At 39.5% G+C, this 22873-nt stretch overlaps 1 long non-coding RNA gene across 6 annotated transcripts in view; it reads left to right on the top strand.

Annotated features, from left to right (window-relative positions):
• LOC144246327 (uncharacterized) overlaps nucleotides 1–22873 on the top strand; it is a 153977-nt gene that overhangs the window by 104932 nt on the left and 26172 nt on the right. For all 6 annotated transcript variants that reach the window (XR_013340028.1, XR_013340027.1, XR_013340023.1 and 3 more), the window contains one exon: nucleotides 3993–4130. This is a non-coding gene — a long non-coding RNA (uncharacterized LOC144246327). The remainder of the gene's footprint in view (nucleotides 1–3992; nucleotides 4131–22873) is intronic.

The raw sequence follows: 22873 nt of genomic DNA, 5'->3' as shown, positions 1-22873 counted from the left end.
CTGAAAATACTGGCTGCATCTATGTGTCACTGAAAAAGAGAGGAAATGTTTCATGGGTAATGAATTCTCATGAGATTGCCATAATGTTAAATCATGTGTTTTACTTCTCTGGGGCAGGGATCTCTGCTAGATTGCACCAGTACTGGGGGCATCCCACAGCTACTGGAATAGTACAAGAGTAGTAGCAACAATGTTCATTGCTGCTCCTGCTAGAAGTAATAGATGAGGATACTGTTAGCAGAACTGGAAAAAATTAGTACAGGAAGCATGCAAGCTGGTGTGAGAAAATTTCCTGACAAGTGCGAAACTGCAAGTTATGGAATATTTCTCTAAGGGAAGTGGTAGCACCTTCATTGCTTAAGATGCAAGAAGATGTAGAATGAGACAGGACAAGATACTAAATATTAAACTGTAGGAAAAATTTAGATAAAGGGACTTAAAAATGTATTAAATCTTTCTATTGCTAAATTTTTCATAAGAAAAATATAGAAGAGCATTAAAATCTATATAATTATTTTCCATGCATTCTTGCAAATAAGACATATATTCCTCCATGCCTCCCTGAAGTCACCTGCCCTGGCCCACACACCTTAATGAGTGTGGTCATAACCCACTAACTGCTGCTTCTGTGCTGCCAGTATTCATGGCGTTTCAAAGTGGGAAATACATGCTGAAACACCTCTGTATTTAAGAGAATGATAGATTAATTCAGTTTATATATGTATAACAGGTGTAAGTTAAATAACCACATTCAAAATTTTCTGTGTTTGCAGAATTCATGTGACTGTTAGGGTACAAAATGTCCCAGATTGCATTTACAGACCATATCACCTGGGGTCAGTCTAGGCAAGGCTATCCTAAATTTTCTCAGCAGATTGGAATGAATTTTACTCTCTCCTTCCTGTGTCTGGGATGACCAGCTCAGGCTTAGAGGATAGTTAGTGGAACAAGATCTGGGAAATCCAGCAGCGATCAAGGAAGCTGGTCTAGGGAAGTTACAGCAAAGTAAGAGACCTGAAAATAGCTAGAATGTGTCTATATATTTCCAGTAGTCTGGGTTTGGGATGTGTCCAGGGAGGAAAAGGAAACCAATGATCTGGTGTAAGTGGACACTGCTTCTGCCTGTCCCTCAGGAGCAGCAGGCTGGAGAGTGCCAGTGAGAGCTTCCAGAGCAGTCAGTCTTCTGGCTGGAGAAGCAAAAGAAGGAAGGTTGCTACCCTAAGAAATCTGTTTTCCTTTGGCCTAAACCTAGTCCACCTACTGCTGCTGTGGCCTACAACATAGCCCTAAATCTAGAATGGCCTGCTCACCTAGTGGTGACCTGGCATCATTTCACATGGTGAAATGGTGTAGCAAAAAACTGGCAGCATATCCCAGCACTTCAATATGGAATACAGTATAAAAATGGCAGAATAGCAGACTACTCAGATACAAAATCCATAGTGATTACTGAGTACTAAAACCTTTTCCTTGGAATAAAATTATCTGACATAATGCAGTCAAAATGAAAATATTTACCTCTTAGGGAAGGATCTGATAAGAATGCACATTTGAATTTTATTGTATTCTGATTGCTGATTTGCAGAGAACAGTTGTACTCCACCCTGCAGTACCATATACAAGGAAATAGCAGCTTTAATGAACAATGAGGAATGTCCTTTGTGACCTTGTTCTGTAGAGCCTTGTTTAAAAGTATACAAGATTGTTGAATTATAACAGATTAATCTTCATGGATCTCTCAAATTTCTACTTCCAAATTCTACAAATGTAGTGTAAAGTGTAGTCTCCTTATTCGTGCAAAGAGAATTTCAGCTCAAATTCTTCTATAGGAATTAAATATTTATTATCAATTTATTATTACATTTGATCTCAGTCAAACACAGCTGGGTGAGGTCTATCCCATAGTTATTAGAAAAACATACATAATGAAAAAGTAAGGTCCATTGGTCTCATATTTTCAGGGTAACCATTTTTCATTACTTAATGCCTTTAAGTACTGAGCTTCAAAGGCCATTACTGCTGTAAATATTCAAATCCTAACTAGTTTTCATACAAAGATGGGCAGAGATCTGGAAGTGAAATGAGGTTGCTTACTCTCCTAGGAAAATGTGTTGTTCAAAAGAGCCAGTTTTCAGGAGCTGGCCGGTGAGGCCCTCTTTACTGCCTGACCATTTCACTGAGCAAAGGCAGTAGATCCAAATCAGTGGCATTCCATTTTCTCATATACGCTTGGTAGCTTTATTCAGCTTTCCTCATCTACCTATGTTTGCTAGTCTGGTTTTCACTTTAGTTTCTGAAAGTATTGGATAGAATATATGACCAGAGATTTAGGAGGCTTGAAAATGTCTTTTAGAGTCATGAATATCAGTGCTCCCATATATCTCTTCTGGCCTTATATATTATGTTTCTTATAAATGCTTTTATGGAGGCGGTGCCCCTTCTCGTGTACTCTCATCTGCCTCTGACCTATTTGACACACTTCAGTAAAGGATTTGATCTCAGTAAAGTACTGAGATATTGCTGCTGGAGGCGACAGATATTTTATGAGTTCTAAATTCAGGAATATTATCACCAGGCAATGTACTAAACCAGAAAGCAGCCATTAAGCTTTCTATCACTTAATGCAGTGTTTGAAGTCATATGCTGATATCCCTGGAATGGTGTCAGATTAAATCTCCTGGACCCTGAGTCACTGGTCTATTTTATTGGACAGCTTCTCTACAGCTATTAGTGTGTTTCATGTGCAGTGCTTGGTGTTCTGCATCCTGCTGCCTACATCAGGCTGTTGACTCTCAGCAATTTTGTGTTTGTGACCTAATGGTTTATTTTTAGGTCTGCTTGCACTACTGTAGTGATCTCTCTGACTTTTCTTGGAATCTATTTAGCTCCTAAAATACTACTGACCAATCAGTAACTCCTTGCTTTCATGGCAAACTTTTGTTGAATTCACTTAAATGATAAATTTTATAAATCTGAAGCTTTATAGTGAACATTGATGACCTCTGAGCATACATGGCTATATATATATATATATATATATATATATATATATATATATATATATATATATATACATATTGCCTTATACTCTATGTTATGAAGCATTTACTCACCTTTTCATTAGAAAAAGTTTTAATGCTTTTATTGTTTATGACAGGTCTTGAATTGGGAAGGGAGAGGGCCTTGAGCTAGAGATGTGTCTTTTCTTGCTCCCATGCAATTCCAGAGAAGTTTAGCAGAGCCATGAGCTTCTAGAAATCACTGTGTCTTGTCTCATACTTATGTTCTTCAGAGAAATGTCAGTATCCAACACACAAGAAGTGCACATAAACATTTTAAATGACTGGGTTAAAAATTACCACCAAAGGAAAAGCAGCAGAAGCAACAGCTGCCTGGAAACCAAAGGCTGACAGCCTCAGGAAGATAACTAGAAACAGACCATCTTATGAAAATAATTTTTCTGCCCCTCAGAAACCCAGCTGAAAAGATTCAACATTGGCTACAACAGTCTGTTCCTATAGTTTGAGACAGTAACTTCCCAGTTTTTGCTAAGTGCATAGGACAGTGAAGATATCTGCAATGTTTTAGGGATTACACTGGTGTGATCCTGTCTGTCTGAATTTTGTATTCATGGTGATCTGCAGCCCAGCCAGGGTCTAGACAGTAATCCAGCCTGCCTGCTCCCCTTGACTGGCTGTCCCTGTAGGCAGCCCATTGCCAGGTATCTGCCTCTTTTTTGGTACTTAATTGTGTCTGTCCCCATGTGCTGTGAAATGGAAGTCAATCTTCCTGCATATGCTCTGCTGTGATCCTGGTGTAAATATGGATGGGCACACAAAACTTTCCTAAGATCCCAGAGGAAGTCTGAACAAGATGAAGTGTGGTCAGCAGTATAACAAACCTCACTCGCCTCAGGAAGTATGGCAGTCCGCATTTTTGTATGATGAATAGTTATTAGCATAAAACTAAGATCACTTTTGTGTGTTTTTCAGCTGGCTGCAGGACTCCTGCCCATCTGGCTTCATAGTGGCTCAGATGAAAAGAAGAAATGAAAATCTCTACACAGAGGTGTGGGAAAAATTGCCTTATCATGGTGTTTATGAAACTAAACAGCGGCATGGGTGTAAGGGGTAAGTAGCACATCCTTCTCTGCACCTTTCAGTGGCCCCCTGCAGAAGTGAAGTAGGCAGCTAAATAGAGGCATTTGCCACATTCCTACCAGTCCACATATGATTTGGTGAATGCTGTCCTTCATATATGCCTCAATAAGATGGACCAAATATCCTACAGCAGGCCTCCAAAGGCATCTCGCTCTCTTTGCTGATTGAATATGGAACTTAATCCAGTTTCCTGAAGGTGGTTTGGATGGTATGCCTCATTTCACTTTTGGGATGTAATTGTTCCTGCCAAGATTAACTTGAAGCAAAGGGAACTGCAAGTACTGTCAAGGAGGAAGTGAGACAATGGCATGGAGATAAGACATCTTTGGGTATAAGGTCAAAAATTAAACAATGGTCAAGCAATTGACCAGGAGAATGCTAATTTTAGGTGCCAAGCAGGGCTGCATAGTCCATTTGCTAAGGCTAAGGATCAAACTGAAACATTAATCGATTCAGTTTAGAAAGTCTGAAGTAAAGTGAGATAAAGGTAGAGCTTGGGTGGCTGCATCTTCATACAGTACAGGTGATCAAAAGACAACAGTGTGTCCACAACCATGCTGCCCCAAGGGAAATGAGAAATAACAAAATGAAGAGAAGTACTAAGCTTCCACCTTTTGTTTTTGTTCCTGCTTACTGTGGCCTTAGAACTATTAATCAATTTCTTTGAGAATTAATCAATTTCTGTGAGAAACCGAGTTGTTTAAATCTGCAGCCTGTGGTCACATCTGTGGGCAGTGTTTTCTGAAAGGGGCAAAGGATCTGTGATGTGGAGAGGAGCAGTAAATTCCCAGGTCACTGGTGGAAGCAGGGGTTTGTTTAGTTTGTGGGATTTCTGTTGAGAGAGCATGCCCATCCCATCTGGCTTGTGAGCAGGGTGGAGGACTGTGTAGGTCCCAGCAAGTCAGTGCTGCATGTGGAGGCCAGGGAGGAGGGCATGTGAGTCTGGGGAGTTTTTGGTGTGGCAGAGGAGTGGCTCCAATTCCCATATTTTCTCCATGTGCTAGTCTGCTGCTGGCTGGGACAACGAAAGGAACATTTCTGATTTGTGGCAAGCACAGCTGGCCCTGCCACATCAGTCAGGCAGAAAAAAGGGGAAGATTTCATCAAAGATTGTAATATATTCACCCAGAGATCCAGTCTAAAGTGCTGGTTGCCACAGTTAAAGATGTGAAGGAAGCTTAGCCTGTCATCTCTCAAGGATGTGCACAGAAGGAAGGGAAAGGCAGAGTTCACCCTGAGGCCAGGATACCCAGTGACACCCTTAGTCCTATAGATGAAGTGACTGAGGACTCTTTTTAGGGTTGAAAAATATGAGTGCATCTCTGATGGCAGTATACATTGAGAAGAGGAGATTATTGCATACAGTACAGTTTATTCCTCCTTTTAATTGATCAGAACAGAAAAATTCAAGAAATTGTATTAAGGCAGCTCTGTTAACAGGGAATTCATTCAATATTGCAAACAGAGGAAATGAGAACCTAGGAAATGTCAAAACAATCACTTCCTCTGAAGCTGTAATCAATCCCTTCCTTGCATGTTCACGTTGTGATACAGTTCTTCAGCTGCATAGCAGTATGGTCTTTGTCTACAGGATTCGCTGCACAGCACAATCAATACAATGCATAAGAGCTATTAACAAACAAAAAAAGAGATAAGTGTAAAAATGCATTCCAGCAGAGCTGGTTGGTTTCTATCCAAACAATCAGTACTAGTCTCAAAATAAAAATATCTTCATCCATCAAGAAACCCTTGGGATTAAAAAATCCACCTAGTTAAACAGAAAAATAAAATGTAAATATGTCCACAAAGTCTTGTTGCTGAAATATGTATCACTTTGCTAAATAAAACTGACACGCTGTGATACTGGAGAAGTGATTAAGAGCCTGAAGTGTATTCTTCCAGTGGAAAAAGCTATGTAGAAAAGAAAAGAAAAGAAAAGAAAAGAAAAGAAAAGAAAAGAAAAGAAAAGAAAAGAAAAGAAAAGAAAAGAAAAGAAAAGAAAAGAAAAGAAAAGGACTTTCAATTCATTTGGCCCTATTCATGGTTTATGTGACAAATAACTACAGGCTCAGATGTTCCAGAACTGCAGACTTTTTAAGTCACCTTTAGCATTTCTTGTATTCTATAAGGTTGCCTCTAAAGTGCCCTAACTCAGAGTTTTTTAACATGTGCCCAAGGGAGTATTTGTGGGTTCATTGGTCACATCCTATGGCTGCCTTTGCCAGTTGCTGAGGTAGTTTACAAGAAGTATAAATACTGTCCAAATATCATTTCTCCTTGTAAACAATTTCAAATGAAAGGGGTCAAGGCTGACATCATCAGGTGCTGAAGCTGTGAATAGAGGCAGAGTACAGTTCAAGAGGCACCCTGTCTATCAGTGTGGGACTCTGACCATCAAAGTCCTTAACACTTTTTGCCTAGGTCTGTATAGCTGTATCCAAGAGAAATTTCTACCCCCGTGGCCACCTTCTGTACGAGATTAAAACTTAGGTATGCTTTCATATTTCTCCTCATTCTTCTCTTCTCCCCATTTCCTCCTACACAATCTTCTCCCTGCAGCAAGGAAGCAGGGCTGGGCAGCAGGTGTAGAACAGCAGGGCTGTGGCCAAGGACAGCTGTGCACCACGGTGGCCCCACTAAGGGCAGAGACAGCACGGCCCCTGCAGCAGCAATTCATCCACAGGATCTGTCCTCCCTGCAAAAGTGAAAGGGGGAGTTTCCTCAAGGGAAAGAACAAAACTTATTTTCCTCCAGGAAAATAGACAGACAGGTAGATTCCTGTAGCCAGTCTGAAAAGATGTTGCCAAGAAAAGCAAAAGCACCCATGTGAATACCTCTCTCAGCAAGGCAAAAGGCACTAATTTGCAAAAAGATATTATTTTCTCTGTGACATCGTATTTTTTTTTTTTTTTTGCCTTCCCAGATGATCTTTTTTCCTCAAATACGACCTTGCCAGGAGATAGAAATCACATTTTCCAGCCATCTTCTTTCCATCCATAGCTTCAAGTATTTCTGGCTGAGGCTCTGAGGTGTGTTATCAGGTGGATATGAAGTCCCTGTGAAGCCCAAGAAGAGCTCAGCTCTGCTAGAGAACTTCAAAAAGACCCAGTATTCAGTGATCTCTCCAATTGACAGACTGGAGAGAGAGAAATGGTGAGAATAGCAGGCAGTCTACTGGACTGTAACCCCTTGTCTCACATGCTGCTGTGCAGCATGTCCTGCAGCCATCCTCCCACATCCTGGGTCTCACCATGCCTCTCCTTTTCCATGGGACATGCTGGTTTTACTCTGGCCTTGCACTGTCTCACTCTGTAACCTGTAGAAAACAACTCTCCCTTTTTGCTGGGTTAGGATGCTGCAATGGCTCAGAAATGATAGCGCCATGGGAAGGGAAACCAGAGTCAAGAGGAATGGGGGGATGTTCTTGGAATGGCACAAGTCACTGCTAACATGCCACCAGAGACAATGTGGCTGAAATTATTTGGCGCATCCTAAAGCAACAGCTCTGCTCATCCATGCTGCCCCTCTCTATGTCCTTCTATCTCTTTCCTCCCTGCTATCACAGCTACAAGACCAAATCTTCTGCTCCTCAGCTTCACCTCTTGTTTCACTCCATGCAAACCAGTTCAATCCAGCAGAATGTTCTACACCTAACTTGTTTTATAACCATAGGAAAGTTGTTTCATGGTCTATATTTTTCTTGAAAATTGATGCTTTGTTTAATGTATTTTTAAGATCTACTGAGTATTTTTGTCACTTTTTATTATTTTAAACCTTCACACTTTTTAAACATATAATGTAAAAACTAAAACTCACTGTTGGATGAGATCTAATACAAGATCTTCAGGACTGGCCCAGAAATTCTTCCTGTTGCTCAGCTCTTATCTTGGCAACCTCTTTTGGACCACAATGGGACCTGAGTATTTGTCTTTTCCCTAACCTTAAACTTAACTCTAATGCTAACTGCGGCCAAGACCTGAGCTTTGCATAAGGACCTCCAGCCTTGGCCCTTTCTCTGCCCAAACTTTCCATAGGCATGTCTTTTGTAGGTCCCTGCTCAAACTGGACCCTTAGGCTTTGTCTCACAGATTGTATTAGCTGTAACCCTGAAAGTGACAATGCTTTACTCAACATCACTCATCCCATCAACAAAATGAATAGGGGAAAATTACTTTTGGTGCCCAGACTTACTTGTAGCAGCTTCTTGCAACTCCACATCAACTATATCACAAAACTAACACCAGAGAAACCTAGCTGTAGCTAAAACAAGCAAAAAAATATTTTCCCTAGGCCTCTCCTTTGCAGCCATACTCGGATTTTTGGAGTTAGGGGAATAAAAAGCCTATTAATCCAGTTAAGTACTGAAAAGGGGTTTCCAAGAGCGAGTTTGTGCACCAGAGATATACTTCCCTGAGAAGTCTGATCATTCCTTGGGGTAGATTTATTATCAAGGTTAACACGGATGCAAAGCCAAGGCATCCAGTTGTGGTGAGGCTGTAAATGGCCTGCAGAGACAAGATTTGGGAAATGAAAAGAATTTTCCACTGACCCCTTGTTCACTTGGCCAGAGCTGGAGATCCTTCAGTAATGCCCAATCCACCCCTAGGATTAGAGTTGAGGCAGCAGAGAAACAAAGCATAGGAGTCCAGCTGTGGGCAGTAGTCCAAAGACTGTTAATGGAGACCTAGGGCTGCAAGAGGAATTTCCTCAAAAGAAGTTTTTCATCCAGGCCACAGCTGTCCTTTGTTGTCACATTTTCCTAGGACTTCTTCTTGTAGGATATCATGTTTATTTCCATGAAAACACTTGCTGAGAACTATGAAGAGCAGACGTGTCATGATGCCTCGTTATGTGCAAACTGAAAACAAAATTGCAAACCATCCTATAGAAAATGCTCTCCAGTTGGAAAATAAAAGTTGAAAAGAAATTTCCTGTAACATTATGGAATACAAACTATGTATTAAAGGGGCCTTTTGAATTTGAAATCAAGTATGTAAGAGGTAACAGAACATAAGACTCATAACACAGGAGCTAGTGTGAAAGACCTTCTTAATGACTTGTAAGAGAGGAATGGAAGGAGTATGAGGTTCCAATTGCAATCTTGAGCACAGCAAATAATTTAAAAGTAAGCAGTGACTTTGTGGGAGTCATCTATGAATACACATGCTGGTGGTAATTCAAGAAAATCCCCAGAATATGAAATTGAAGGAAGCAAGCCTAGTCTAAAAGCACCTATCCCAGCTCAGAGTGAACTGTAGAAATAAATAACATAACTGGTAATTTTTTACTGCTTCTGTAAAAACCCTACATCTAAGAATTGAAAAGAAACTTACTCAGAATTGAGAATTTCTCAGATTTTTGGAACTTAAAGTTTCAAATCCTCTGAAATCCAGATTTTGTGTTCTGGACCCAGTTAGGTTGGTTAGTTTTGTCTTCAGATTCATAATGCCTGATGAATACACTGAAAAAGAACCTTCTTTCTCTAATATATTTTTCTGAGGACAATCTTGATATCAGTTAGTTCTTCCTTTACGCTGATAAAATTAGCTAACATCTCGTAGGGGCTTCATAAGCGTGGCAATGTTTTCCTAATGTAGCTGAAGCAGGAGCCATGTGCATCTTACTGCTGTAACAGTGCTATTCACATTCTGTAAATGTACCCCAAACTGAATTGCTCTCTATTGTTGTACTGTAGCAATGAAGAGATGATGGTGTTTTTCTATCATTTCTATTTTCTGTTAGGATCTCTATTGTGTGCAGCTGCAGCAAGCTGCAGCCCCCCTTTTCAGCCCTGAGTGTCATTTGCCTTCTCTGCATTACATATTAAGAGGGGACAGAAATTCAAAGGGGGGATGAGCACCAGCTCACGTGGCAGCCCATGTGTACAAAGAGATGGCAACCTGGATACAGAGCAGCATCCTAACCAGCTTCCCCAGCAACAGGAGGTCATAAACAAAAGACTTGGATCATGTGATGAAGCTGATTAGGGTGTCACGCAGAAAACAAACAAGGAAAGTTTTTGTGGAGTGTGGAATGGTATTCAGTAGTCTGTTAGAGTGACCAGGAAGAACTAGATTTTATTCAGTAGTATTTGAAAAAGGAAAATGTCTGTGTATGTGTATTGACCTGAGTGTTCTAGAGCATAAATCAGGAGCAAAGGGACAAGGGCAGAGGAAGGCTCTAGGACTCCTTTGAGAAATGGTGAAGCTGGGGCAGAGACATAGGCACAGGAATATCCAAGGGGTGATTAAAATTGAATTGTTTTGCTAAACAGCAGCTCTGATCTTCAAGTGGTGAACTCATTTAGCTTTATACATCTCAAATCTCTCTTGTGTCTTTCCAACAAGGCTATACAAATTTCATGTCCACTCAATTTTTAACTGGACTACAGCAGATAGACCTAGATAATTTTTATTTCTTGCTTAGTTTTTAGGCATTAGGGTAATGTGTTTCCTTCAGAGAGGCAGGTGCATCATCTGAGCACCACTCTTATTCACTGTGGATGCTGTGTTATAAATTTCCAGCCTTGGGTTGTGGCAAACCAAAGACTGCAGTTTTTCTTTTCAGCCAGCCTGCAAATCTGGTTTGTTGTTCTTACGCAGCTGACCTGAAGCATGAAGTGCTGCTCTCCAGGTCTCATCTGTACCTAGATGAAAAGAGGCCTGTCTCTCCTCCCCTCACTTTCCACTTCACTTTCAGCAATCCCAAACAAACTTCTAGTGTAATAAATAATTTCAAATCTGTTGTCTCAGAGAAAAAAAAAAAAAAAAGAACAAAATTCAGAAATGCTCCTTACGCAGACTCACTAATTTTCCTATCCAGTGAAGAACTTCTTTTGAGAGCCAAATGGATTAAGTGCTCTTTGGTCTTTTTCTCCTGTTGGTCTAAGTGACATAGCATCTTCCTTTATATATAGCAATGGATTGACGCATATCTAGGATTAACAGGAATAGGTTAGCTTTAATTCCAAAAGTAAACAATAGACTTGTTTATCAGCACTAAAGACTGAAAGCCATTCACTGTTCTTCGTGGTATTAAGCCTTTACCACGTCAAGCACTAATGATTTTGAACAGGGCAAACAGTTTTCCCTTGCACAGTAGGCACTGTGAGCTGCTCTATCTGGTCTCCACTGCAACTAACATTGAAATAATGGCGTGTAACATTTTCGTCACAGAGGGAAGATATGCAGTAGATTTTCAGAAAGATATTTCTGGTGTGGAGATGAATTATTTATGTATTTTAACTGTAGATCTGTCTAATAATTCTGTCATTAAATGCTATTTCACCCTCTCCTTCTGTCCTATACCAAAACGGCAAGCCCCCTGAAATTAAATTGCTATTTTTAAATTCTAGAGCATTAGTTTATTTATACTTTCACATGTCTTTTAATAAAGTGTGTTAAAAACCCTGAAATTGTCTTCACAGTTTGATCAAAATGTGTATTTAACATACAATCTGTCTCATTAATGGCAGAACACTGAACTTTAACATCAAGAGGTACACATGTATATGTATTCTACCCAGAAAAATCCTTGAAATTGTCTTCAAACTTGGAGCCTATTTCCCCACATTCAATGCTGTGTTAAGTCACAGCACCTGCCCTTTGTGTTCCTGTCGTATACTTCAAATATATATGGATGCTGAGTAGCTAGGAAGATGTACTCACAACTGATATGCAAGCATTAACAAGCTAAGAAAATTCAACTATTTCTGAATATGCTGCTTAATTCTCCATCAGTTTTAATGTTATAACACTACATCCGAGGTCATAAAATTGTTACAAATAGCTGCAATTAAGAATTTACATTTTCTAAACTGAAAGTATAGTCCTAAAATTCCTTATAAATCTATGCAATGTGCAGCTTTTCTTAACCTTATCTTGTCAATCAGTTTCCACACCTACATCTGGTTGCCACTATTATATCTCTGATAGTGCATTATTTACTTGCAATACAGCAACAGAAACTTTTTCAATTAGAAATGTTGTTTCATGTACAGGCTACTAGATTTTTCATAGTTACTTTGCCAATGCTAGCAGTGGCATGCATTGCTTTCCTTGTTAAAGGAATATCACTATAAATTGAAAAATAAATGAGTAAAAAGATAAAGTAAATATTGTATTTATGGAGATAATATGATCTGGGGTATCTAGAAATGTCTCTAACCATACACACACACACACACACACACACACACACACACACGCACGCACACACACACACATTACTTGTGTGTGGAATATCAAATGACAAATTGTGAAATTCTAAGTATAATTTCTTTGTCTTTTCATTTGGTTTTGTGGTAGTGCAGACTAGTGCTTTATCTCCACACTCCTATGCCTGTTCAATATCTGGCATGCACAGCTGTTCCTGTGCTTCTCATGTATGTGCTTTCCTTATTTTGACCCATTTTACATGAGTGGTGAGGGAAAAGTGAGTGGCATATTTGTATATATGCATTTGAAATACATGGCTTCCTCTGTGTGTGTATGTGAGTGCATGTATGGCTGTGTGTAATGGCTAAGAGCAGAGATCATACATGCAACCATGTAATTGAACATTAGGAATTAATATCTACTTCTGGCTTTATTTTTTTTCAGACAAGGTGTTTGGGCATATTGTGTTTAGAATGGACTCACCTGGCATTAATTTTCTGCAGCTAATTCTCTTCAGTTTCTCATTTAAATGTACCCCATTTGCTGTGACCTCTCTTACATAATAATGTACAGCAGAGCCCCACAACATGTCCCCATGATGCCAGTATTATCTGAACTTTACATGACTACCTGTCTTAAATTTTACCAGCCTTTTCCCTGGCTGAAATGGATTTAATGGTATATTCCTTATATACTTATATACTGTTTCACAGTAATTGCAGATGTGTTCCATAGCGCAGTTTTAAATGCAATATGCCAGACAACTGTTGTTTCCTATTAATCATCTTAGCTGAAATAATAGAAGCACTTTAAATTTTGTATGCCAACTGTTCTTTTAAAAGATAAATATATTCTGTGCTTGTCTGTTGCTTTTAGTATTGTGACTATTAGAGACTTTGGGTCATCTTACAGAAATGCTACTGTTTTGCAGAACATAATGAGACATGTTATTTGCCATGGATTGCAAGGAAATTAAAAGGAAACATAAGTCACCCAGGTATGCTCTGACTCTGAAAATGAAGCATAATGCTTGATGGCAGCTGATGGCAGAACTGCTTATTTAAAGTAAAATGTTTTAAAATTAATTTTATTTTTAGCTGTGCTCATCTTATTTATTTAGGAAATGGTAAAAGGGGGAATTTTGCTTATTAAAAAAATAGTTTTCCAAAATTTTAGGTTTGTATTATGACTCATCATGTTAATGACAACTGGGGCATTATACACACTTTGGGGTAGAGCCACTTGAATTTAAAGTATTTAAGTCTGTGCTCTCACTATTGTTGTGGGATCTTTCAGAAATATAAAAGGCAAAGAGAGAGAGCCCATTGATTCAAAGAATAGCTATCTTCTTGCTTTGGACACAGAAATGGAAAACTGCTAGCTCTGAGAAAAATAACTACAATTAACTGCATAACTAATATTTTGTCTAAGATTAGTATTTCTGGAGGAAAAATGTGCAGAGCCTTTTGGTGTCTCTGAATTTCTGATGGCAGCTCTTTTATGGCCCAGCAGCTGGCTGCCTTTTTTAGAGATGTCATGGATGCTAGAGATTCGGCTTAATCCCTGTTCGAAGTTTTCTTCCCAATCAAAGACTGAATAGGTATTGTGCTTCCTACCTTACTAAATGGTTGCTGAGATTATCCTCTGTCACTTGCTGCTTATTATCACTGTATCCCCAAAGAACTATCCTCTCTGATGCAGTGCTTTTTAGAAGTGTTATTTCATCATTGAAAAGATGGATTCCAAATGAAAAGGTACTCTCCACAGAAATAACATTTCATCTCAGGAAGATAAAAGGAGCTGCCTGTGGCTAGGTCTGGATTGTGCTACTTTTCTTGCACTTCCCTATTGATTTTTGAGCTTCAGGCCTTCCTTTGGCTTAAAATGGGGGATAATGTGAATTCATAGAGTCTGCAACCGTAGAAAGAACTGAGACAGTCTGAGATGAAGACCTATTTTTGGGGTAAAAGATGATATCTAGAGAGAATCAGGGGCCAGAGAGGAAGGAAAAAACAGGATGAAGAGCAAAACAGAAGGAAGGAATGTGAGCTCAAGCCTTAAAGGACTTGCTCAAGTTGTGGTTGTACATGGCAAGCCTCTGTCCTATCCCACTGAAGCAATGCTATGAACAATCTGCCTTCTTGCCAGTTTATAGCAACAACAATTTGGACTCTCAGATTCCAACAAAACTGTTTTGGCTTCTGTCTAGTCTGAGAAAAAATATCCTCCTGCAGTCAGACTTTTCAGGCACACACTGTTCATAGGGTTAAAAAGTGTTTTGACCTTGTAGCAGCTCTGAGTCAACATGCAGAGCAAGGGAACTTCTGTGAAAGAAAGATGGACATAAAAACTCACAAGCTCATTAACTGGAACAGTTAATGAGCAATTGAACAAATGCTCAGCTGTTATGCACCCCTTCATTCACCTCTGCCCTGAGCTATGAATGCCCTAAACTGCAGTGAAGCCACCTCCCTTATCAGTGCAGTCGCACCTAGCCTGGGCTGCCAAATGGAACCAGGTAGGTCATCCTACTTTGTTCTACTGTAGTCCATTTAGTCCCTGTGGAAAAAAAAAAATCTGCTACTGAGAAATGACTTCTCTGCAATACTGTAAATAGCAAAAGCCACTTAAGACCTATTGGCAATATTTTGCTTTCCTTGAGACACAGCATGTCCCCCAGCCTTCCTGTCTCCCACCATCTTCCAAGTGATGTTCACATCTGGCACAGTTAGGGTGACTTAGTTGTGTCTCTGGTGGGTTTATGAGGATTAGATTGTGTAAAAAGCATGCAGAAAGGTCTTTTTACTGGAAAAAAATGTTGGCAATAAAGAACCCAATGCTTTCTGCTGGCTAGGTCTCCTGAGCTGCCTGGCTGCTACTTCTCAAAGCTCCCTAATGTGCCCAACTTCTGAAGCTGACACATTCCTGATCTCTGAATTGATGGTTCCCCAACTACTTGGCTCATATCTCTGTTGATTTCACAGCAACTGGCAGTCTGGATGATTGAAATTTTTTCCCAAACCATTTTTTGAAAATTCCTTTTGTCAAAAATTTGGCATTTTTTAATGACGAAAGGGTTTTCCATTACGCCATCCACATGCAAGATTTCTCTTGCTAAATAGGACATTTCTGACTAAGGGAAGAACGTGCTTCCATTGTAGTGCACAGTGCACTGGGGACGTGTGCCGGGTCTCTCATGCCTCTGAGCTGATGTGTGAAAATGTGGAGCTGAAGCAAGGATTCTCACAGTCTTAGTTTTGACAATTCTACAATTACAGTCAAATATAGCTTTTACAGAGAAATTAATGACAGCCCTTTATTTAACGTATGTGTGCCCTATTGGTTTTCTCACTGCAGGTTAGCACAAAGGAGCTGTGACACAAGCATGAAATAGTCCATTGTACCAGGGCCTGTGCAACTCCAAGAAGAATATAGTCTGGGAAAACCAGGAAGCAGCATAAAGGCTTGAGGTCTGTTAGTCTGATGCTGAGAAGTTGGTGTTTCTTGACATCTGCTTTTACTTCATAGGAATTGTTACTAAAATGGTACAAATTAGAGACATCTCAGAAATACTTTAATCACTATTAAGTCCTAGATCTCCTCAACTAGGTAACTGCAAGATTTTTTTTCCCATTTGATGATCTAAATCAGCATTAAAAATATATAAGACAGACTCCATAAACTGAGAAACAAAACCAGGTGTAAATTAAAGAATGGGATAATTTAAAGCAAGAGATCTCTCTTAAAAACACACACAGATGTTCAAAAATATTATCACTTTTGACAATCCTTATTATAAAGCAGTTCTAGGCTGGGTTGAATCCTGACTGGATTTCATGCTATAAAATACAAATATGAAGTGAGTCTTTACACAAGGAGTTTGGAATAGAAGTTTAAAATACTTCACCAAATAAAGACAGGCAGGAGGATTAATGGGGTGTCTTACTGATTTTGATCAGTAACGCACAGAGATCTTATCTCACACACCTACTAAACAGCTCAGAAAGGAAAGAGGGAGATTTGAGGGCCTAACTTGGAAGGGTAGCAGAGGAAAGGCGTGTTTACTAACTGAGGAGGACAGCATTTGCGTCACAACCTTTATTCAATTCAATATTTCTTACTGTTCCGTGCCTAGCTGTAAGCCTTATGCTCTGGTGATCACTCAAGCTCTGTTCTGAATTCTTAAAACAGTTCCTGACATAGTTTTGGCTCATACCAATTCCTCTGGCAATTCCTGAGCACAGGAGTCAAGCTAGGCCAGGAACTAGTCCCAGAAACCATGGAGAAGTCCATGCTCTTTTGGAAGCTGAGAATGGACAGATGCACCCCATGCAGTTGGTCAGTGAGTGGTCCTGGGAGCACTAAATAGCCTCTCTTCACAACACAGCTCACTGTAACTGGCTCCAGTTACACTTGGACAAGGACCAGTGCTCTCTGTATTAGATCTCAGTGTGTCTGAGATCTAATACAATGTCTAAGCAAAGGACTCCTGTTAAGGCTCACTGCCTGTGAAATGCTGCTTTGAGGGACAGACTTTCTATCACATCGATAGTCTATGGCTGAAAAAGAGACAGAATTCAATTCTCCTGCCTCTTCAGTGTAAATTCTCACTTTATTTTGATTTCTTTCCCTTATAATTGACTGGAGAGCAGATGCAAAAATTATCTCAACTGAAAAAGAAGACATAGGTGTTTTTCTGTTCTCCCTGGATAATTTAATTGATGATTCTCACAAATACAACACGTGAAAGTGCAGGGGATCAGAGACCTTCTCATCTTACCCTTTTCTAATTGTTACCAGTTCTCTTTGCACTGACTTTAGGGCCTTAATCAATTGACTATAGAGTCAGTCCCTACTTGCTTGTTCTCTTGCCTGTACAATTCTTAAATTTTTTTCTTGTATGTTGGCTTATTTTAACAGAGGCTTCAGAAAATGAATTGCAGAACAGCTCTCTTTTGAACTGAGGTGAGTTGCTCAGGGGTTAGAATATTTCCTGCAAGATAAGATTTGTGAATTCAAAGTGCCTTTGAAGTGCTACAACTATTTCATAGGTGTTGCTTTTTCCAAAAGCATGAGCATTCCCATAATCACCAGATACTAGTTGTGAGAAGAATTTTTCTGCTGGGCTATAAACCATACACCAGGGTAGTAAAGCTGAATTTGTGTGTGATACAGGTTTTAGACTTTTTAGGCACATAGTATTTTGTGTCATAAAACCAGAGAAAAAATTAGGTAGGAAGGTAATCCTCTAGTCCATCTCCCCACTCAGGGCAGGGCCAACTTAGTTAGTTAGGTCAGCTTGCTCAAGGCCTTGTAGAGGTGGGTACTCTAGATCTCAAAGAAAGGAGAACCTGCTATTCTCATGGCCCCTCATCCAGTGCTCCACTACCCTTATTGAAATGTCCCTTTCTGAAGTGTGTGATCATTCACTGCATTTTGTTCTTATATTGTGCACCTCTGAGAATTGCCCTCTATGATCCCTTTTAGGCAGTGGAGGACAGTTCTCTTTATGCCTTTTTTCTCCAGCTAAATAGTTTCAGTTCCTTTACCTCCAGTCTTCTACACTTTAGAGCCATTGAGCCATTATTTTCTCTTTGGCCCTCCAGAGAACTCTCTCTGGTTTGCCTTGTACAAAAGAGTCCCAAACCATACAGAATATTCCAGATACAAGCTCATGAGTGATAAGTAAAAGGAAATAAACACAGTTATTCCATCTCAAGTGGACATTGTGCTTGCTTTTACTCAGCATCATGGCCTTCTGCCCAGTTCATTTCTCCAGACTTTGGCTACTTTTGAATGGAGACCCTGCCTTCCAGAATGTCAGCAGCTTCCTCCAGTTTGGTGCCATCCATGAAGGTGCTAAAGGTGCCTTTCTTCACACCACTCAGGTGGCTGTTAGATATACTGCCCCAGAACTGAATCACAGAACACCCTCATCACTGGCCCCAGCTGTGCTTTGCACCATTGAGTACAATCCTTCAAGCACAACAGTCCAGCAGCTCTTCCCACCAGCCTTGTGCTCCATCCATCTCCTCAGCTCTGAGAACACTGTGAGATAATATGTCCAAAGCCTCATGGAAATCAAGGTAAATTTACTGTTCTCCCCTTATCAAGTCTTTCATCACACGTGGCAATCAGGATGAACAAACACATTTTTCCTTTGGTAATTCTGTGCAGATTGTTTCCAATCATTTATTACCCTTCATGCACCAGGGAAATGCTTCTACGAGCTGTTACTTATCATGCATCCACCTTCTGCAAAAAAACCCCCACCAAACTTCCTTGGAAACAACAGCAACTTGTTTCCAGCATCAGAGGCAGTGATTTTATTGTGTTAAAATGTTAACATAATTAAATTTCCACACATGCATTGAGGAGAATAACAATGTTGGGTATTTATTTTCAATCTTGATGGTTGTGTGTAATGCACAGTATTAAAAGGGTTACTAAGCAGGCTTTGTGCTGTTTCTCATTAGGATGAATTCAGCATTCAGCTTTCAGGCTTAAAGGCTTTCTCATATCATATGTATACTGCCACATATGTAATTTGTTGGGTAGGACTGGTTACATTGTGGAGATGGCATAAAAATTCCTAACAATCTTTCCTGCACATAATAGCTTTCCAGAAGACAGAACATAATGCTGCCCATGCACGTTAAATCTTTGGATGAGCTAATATGAAATACTTCTGCTGTTCTAATTTCCTCTTGTGTGTATTTTTTCCTGGCTCAGACTCAGTGACCTAATTCTTTTTTTCATTCTGTTCAGAGTTTTTGATTTTTTCCAAGCTACTCATATTGGATTCTTCTCCAGTGGAAACTGTTTTGTATTAGTATATTATTTCTATTTTGTATTGCATAGTTGCACTGACTGCCCTGTTGCTCCTCTGTCTCCAGATCTGAAGGTGGATACTAATGTATCGTGGTACCTCCCAAAAATGGTGACCAGGACATCCTAGTGGATGTAGTTCTTGTTCTCTAGTGAATTATTCCAAGTCCTCAGGAAGATCTTGTAGCATTTACATTGAAAATATAACATTTAAAAAGTAGCACCTAAAAGAAAGTTTGCTTTCCTAGTCTCTTGATTGGAAAGATGAACCAGTCAGTGTTTATCTATCTTGCTGTTGAAAGCTACATGAAGATTTGTTCAAAACCCTTTTTCACAAGTTCTGTATGGTTCTATATTTAACTAAACAAAACACACAAACTAAAGGCTCCTTCATTTTCACAATTGTGAAATCCTCATGCTAGTATATACATGTCTCCCAGCTAGACTGAGACATGCTTAGGCTGGTTCAAAGGCATGTAGAGAGCAGACCCAGCAGTTTCCCTGTCTTTGATTCTGACTCAAGTGCACATTTTTCATTCCAGTGCATAGAGGAGGTTGACAAAAGGACACCCTTCACCCTTGCTTTTTTTTTTCTGTTTCACTTAGTAGCATTTCTAGACATTTATATATTTTTTGTGTTGTGTTTCTCAGTAGTTAGTATGTTGTGGTTCCTTAGGGCTACCTTAATAAATATCTGCTTTCAGACTCAGACTTTTTATTGTAAGGGGATTTTGTGCATTTGCAAAATAAACTCCATGGCACCACTCATAGGCTTAGTATAGTAAACATGACATAGATTGTTTTAAACAATCTTCTTGTCTTGACATGAATTGGTATGAACACTGTAATCACTGTTTATCTGGTGAGAGACAGGATCATTCCAGTCAAGAAATAAAAACACCCAAAATTATGAACATGAGTTTGGAACTTTAGCCTAGGAATTAAATGCATCATTTCCATTGAAGTGATATAGAAATAAATTTCTGTAACTTTAGATGAAAGTTATACATATAAGAAACTGCTTGATCTGTGTCTTTGTGCTGCCAATACAATTTATTGAGCTGAAGAAGGCTGTATACTTGGACTCTGTGAGAGGCTGACTTCTCCATTAAAAGGCCAGATTTTCCTCATTTCTGCAGACATAAAAGAGCAAATAAGATGCCTGTCACAAGTGCTTTACTACCTTTAATTCTCAAGCCTTCCTGTCAATCTAACTGGTATTCCATGGCTCTGCTTCTTCAGTCTTTCTCACACTCCTTGTCAGCATGATCTTAAGAGTTTCCTTATGTGCAGGTGTGTATTTGTATACATTTTAATTTAAGAGGAGCAGACACCACCTGGTTTTTCACCAAGACAGCACTGAGGAACTCCTGCACCACTTTAACTTCAGGAACTGCTGCAAAGGAGGATGGCAGAGAAGTTCCTGTCTTCTAGGTATTTTCTTCAGAACACTGTACTATTCCTTTTACTGCTGGTGTTACAAAATACTGTAGAAAAGGTATTTTTCATTAAAGGTAAAATCCAGTAACACATGCAACTTTACGGTTTTGCTTTGCTTCTGAATGATTAAACCAGAGTATGTATTAAAAGGCTTCTCACATTAGTTGCGGAACAAAAGCAACTAAGTTGCTGGCTTCTAAAAACAGAAAGTCTTGAGATGAAAGAGAGTTATATTTACCTCACTCATAAAATCTATTTTTTTTTGTTGTTGTTGTTGAGTGGTTTGGGTTATTTTTCTTTTAGTTGAACTTTTGGAAAAACACAATTTCATTTCAAGACATTTTGGTTCATATCACAAAGTTATTTTTTTTTAAGCAATAAGACCAGACAGGGCTTGAATTATTGTGCAATAAGTTATGCTTAGGTGCATTCTCAGGCATGAGCCTGCAGGCTGAGTGCTACAAATCCCGGAGTGTTCCACATAAATTATGTTGTAGTTAAAAAAAAAAAAAAAAAAACAAACCAAAAAAACCCTAAAAATCCAAAACAAACCTCAAACTCAGAAAAAGAAAATATGCTACAAGGGTCTATGCTTTACACATCCATCACCTCAGAGCTCAGACAGCCTCTGTCCTTGGCTGTTGGAGTTGCAGGGAAGAGGTTCAGCACCTACTCCTGTGTGGTGTTTCGGGAAGGCTGCCCCTGTCCCTGCTCCAGGGGTGGGTAGGCATGCTGCTGCTCTGCCAAGCCTTTGCCCTGCCCAGAACACTTCTCCGGGATCTCAAGATGCAGGGAGATTGAGGCCTCAAAAAGGCTGAATCATGAACTTGAACTTTGATGATGGGTGAATGCTGGGATACCTGAGATTAGTACAGCTGGGGTTCAAAAAGCACATAGTGATAAACAAGAGAGCTGGTAGCCAATACACTTGGGTGAGGGGATCCAGTTATTGAATAAATTCCCACTATAGTTACATGAATTTTTAACAAAGTTTGTTTAAGCTTGCATCTCACTGTTAGACTAAATCCCCTATCTAGTGAAGGACACATAAACCTTCTTCAGAGAAAAACCTTTTAATGACAAAGTTGTCACTCACAACATTGATTATTTTGTTTACCCGCTCTGAAAAAAAATGGTCCGAAAACCACCTACAGCAAACAACTCAACCAAACAGAAATACAGGAAATATAAAAGCAACAATGAAAAAAAATTAATACTCCTCAGGAAACAAAGTTAAATCATCTCTTGAACAGTATTTTAATGGAAAAAGAAAAGGACAGGCTGTTTCTAAGGTCAAGAAAAAGTTTTAACACCTCTTCTGAGTAATTTTTTTTATTTTTGAAGAGACTAAGATATTATTGCCTGGGGGAAAGTAAGCAATATATTAATAAAAAGATAGCAGAAAGAAGACAGAAAATGTTGAGTGTTGAAGGCTGTGATAATTTTTGGAACTTCAGATGATATTTGCTATTGACTTAAGAAGTGAGCAAGGAACCAGAACATTTTTTCTGTGAATAAAATATGCACAAAAAGGTTCCCTTAATGGCCATGGAAACCCAGCAGCAAAACCAGCCACATGGTAGCACTGAAACCAATGGAGAATAAGGCGTATAATTATCTTGAAGAAATATTTTTGGGTTGGACTTTTTGGGTCTTGGCTGTTTATTTTTTTGGTGGAGAAGGATAAGGGGAGAAAAACACATCAGCAAGGATTAGCCTGTACCCCATAATTTAAGTTAAAGATTCTATTTTTGGAGCAGGGCTTACATGCTTGAGCTAAAACCTTCAAAATCTCAGCTGAGTGCCCTATGCAGAGTATTTTGGCTGTTGAACTCTTGAAACTCTTGAACCCTCAACACTTTGAACTCTAAAATTTTTTCCTGTTGAAAATTAAGTCCAAGATAACAAATTCCCATAAAGAGATCAGTTTTGAAGAACAAGATTTCCAGTGAAGTTCAAGTTTTGAAAGTAATTCTTGGAGAGCCTTCATCCTAGCTCAGATGGAATGCAGACGCAATAAGCAGTGTTGGCATTTTCTGGAAGAGCCAATGGCTCTTGTGCTGGCAAGGGCTGAGCAAACAAGGGAGAGCAGAAGAGAGCTCTCCCTGCCTCATAACTGTGGCATCACAGTCTGCTCATAAAGCTTACTGTGCTTCCTTAAACCTCACGAGGTGCTGAGTCCAGCATGTGCTTGATGACTACACTTAAAACCAAATACAGCCCTCGATGCAAGGTTGTAGCCATGGAGTGTACATGCTGCTGACTCTGCATAGGCAATGATGAAAAACC

The sequence above is a fragment of the Lonchura striata genome, chromosome 5 (genome assembly GCF_046129695.1).
Source record: "Lonchura striata isolate bLonStr1 chromosome 5, bLonStr1.mat, whole genome shotgun sequence".
Lineage (NCBI taxonomy): Eukaryota > Metazoa > Chordata > Aves > Passeriformes > Estrildidae > Lonchura > Lonchura striata.
The sequence above is the reverse complement of the archived record's forward strand: the minus strand, read 5'-3'. Positions and strand labels throughout refer to the sequence as shown.